Genomic DNA, 2,223 nt, shown 5'->3' with positions numbered 1-2,223 from the left:
AGTCAGTTGCTTCTGTTGTATCTGGATAAGTTGATTGAGGAAAGAACTAGAACTGTCAACCTACAGAAACCAAAGCAATTATATGACTCAGAAGTCAAAGAAACTTGTGGGCAAGATTGATAGCATCTTCCAAGAACTGTAACTTTTAAAAAAGCAATGCAGCAAATATGAAAAATCCAATTATTAAATAAATAATCTGATAGCTACCCAGACTTTACAAGAGAACTCCAAGACAATTCTGGGATGTTTATTAAGAAACCAAAAAGCACTGTTCGAAAGGACCTGTCTCTCCTAACTTTTTCCTTTACAAAATACTCCCCAAAAACTNCCTGCTCACCTCCTAATAAGACTATTTATAATAGTCTGTTACAGTTATGTAATTACAACTGTATTAGCTACCTTCTTTTTTCCTTCTTTTGTAAACTGTATCAAACCTATCATAATCACTGCAGAAAACTAACAGGGTAGAAGATATTATATAATGCAGAGGAAAAATAAGAAAAAAATAGCAGGNGTACGAAAACNAAATGAATCTCACACTACAAATAAATTGAACAAGTCATTTCACCTGTTGAAAAGTTATATCTTTATGTGGATTGAGGCACATCTGCTGCATAAGCAGCACGGACACAACACTCTTGTAGTAATAATCAGTGGCAGTTTTCCACTCCATAAGCAAACTTTCTTCTTCAATACTCTTATTTTCAACTTCAGGAATTCCTGGGGTTACACACTCTAATCTACTGCTGGTTGGGAGTAAATACGATATGTTCTCAGAAAGCTGAAGGAACCACCAAGTTTTTGCTGGTCNTGTATATTAGTTCAAATAAAAGAAAGGAAAAAAGTGAAAATGGGATTTTCTTAGATAATTTTATTAAGTAATCTGGACATTCATGAAAATAAACAGCCAGTTTCATACTNNTGTATAAGCTGATTTGTGTCCAGACAATCCATTGCTTTCTAAAAGCTTAAGAAGCTCAGACAAAGCTCTTCTCTTCCCTTGACCCTTTTTCTCTTCCTTCNAAAGATTACCATAGTCAACTGCGGTGGTATATATTTTTTCAATCATATGCCAAACAGCTTTCCATCCTTTCAGGCAAAGTGTACGTTGGGAATCAGGACATGGCCTAAATATGCTTTTAATTTCTGCACAGATTACTAAGTTTCAATTTTTCCGAACAAGAAAACAAGACAAAAAAACAAGGAACATAAAAAAAAGACAAGGATAAGAAAACAAAGNAGCAGGAGGAACTATCAACACCTTTCCGATGTAAAGGAATAATATCCAATACTGATGTTTTCTTAAGCAAGAAGTTCTGAAAAGCACTGTCTAATCCCCCACCAATGTTGTCAAACCACATGAACCTACACCAAAGGTAACAGTTGAGGATAGTTGTTCCCTCAATTAAAATTTTAGAATGTCAGATAATCTTAGCACAAATGCAAAGTAAAAGAAAAAAGGTGGTACAATACGTGATAGGTTCTTTATTCAAGAACCTATGAAGACCTCAAACCTTACTAATCAAACACACACTGACACTGAAATGCTTCTTTTATTCACTTACAATCAAGAAAAAGAATATAGAGAGCTTAACCTCTCCCCCTCAGGACAATGGGTCCTGATCAACAATTCATTAAAGCCAAAAAGATCCCCACCCCAAACTAAACACAACTATTTAAACAAGTTCATAAGCCATTCCTTGCTCCTCCTAACTACCCAAGCAGTTAGACCAACTAAATTTGTTTCTTTCTTCTCTCATAGAATAATAATGGTCTAACATTACTCCCCCCTCCTTCAGCAACCTTGTCCCCAAGGTTGAATTTGGGGTATTGATCTTGCATTGTTTCCACATCTTCCCAAGTTGCTCCATCTCTTCCCCCTTCATGCCACTCCACCAAAACTTGGTGCATAGTCTCACCATCCTGCTGTCTGGTTCTCCTTTCTAGAACTTTCACCGNCCAATAACTAGGTCCATTAGCCTGAAACTCTGCAGGCAGTTCCCTTTCTACCCTTTTCTCCCCCACCGCTTTTTTTAACTGGGAAACGTGAAACACAGGATGTNTCCTGGCTGTTTCAGGTAACTGCAAANGTAAAGATTNAGAAAATCAGATTTTTGAAGAATGGACAAGTGGCACTTAATAAGAGGATGGGATGTTAGAAAATAAAATGAAGAAAACTGAGAATCTTTGTCCATCCCCATTGTCTGAGCCATAAGTCTTACT

The 2,223-nt window shown here is 36.6% G+C and overlaps 1 long non-coding RNA gene across 2 annotated transcripts; it reads right to left on the bottom strand.

The window, feature by feature from the left end:
* Window position 1: 1 nt before the first annotated feature.
* LOC111241478 lies at window positions 2–1,377 on the bottom strand. Of its 2 annotated transcripts, none has more exons than XR_002667530.1 (3): window positions 1,262–1,377; window positions 569–1,146; window positions 2–60 (listed from the first exon to the last, which is right to left on the bottom strand). It is a non-coding gene; the product is annotated as an uncharacterized LOC111241478 (long non-coding RNA). The 2 variants fall into 2 exon arrangements; XR_002667531.1 differs by lacking the exon at window positions 2–60 and adding an exon at window positions 67–456.
* Between the last annotated feature and the right edge of the window lie 846 nt (window positions 1,378–2,223).

The sequence above is a fragment of the Vigna radiata genome, chromosome 4 (genome assembly GCF_000741045.1).
Source record: "Vigna radiata var. radiata cultivar VC1973A chromosome 4, Vradiata_ver6, whole genome shotgun sequence".
Taxonomy (NCBI): domain Eukaryota; kingdom Viridiplantae; phylum Streptophyta; class Magnoliopsida; order Fabales; family Fabaceae; genus Vigna; species Vigna radiata.
The sequence above is the reverse complement of the archived record's forward strand: the minus strand, read 5'-3'. Positions and strand labels throughout refer to the sequence as shown.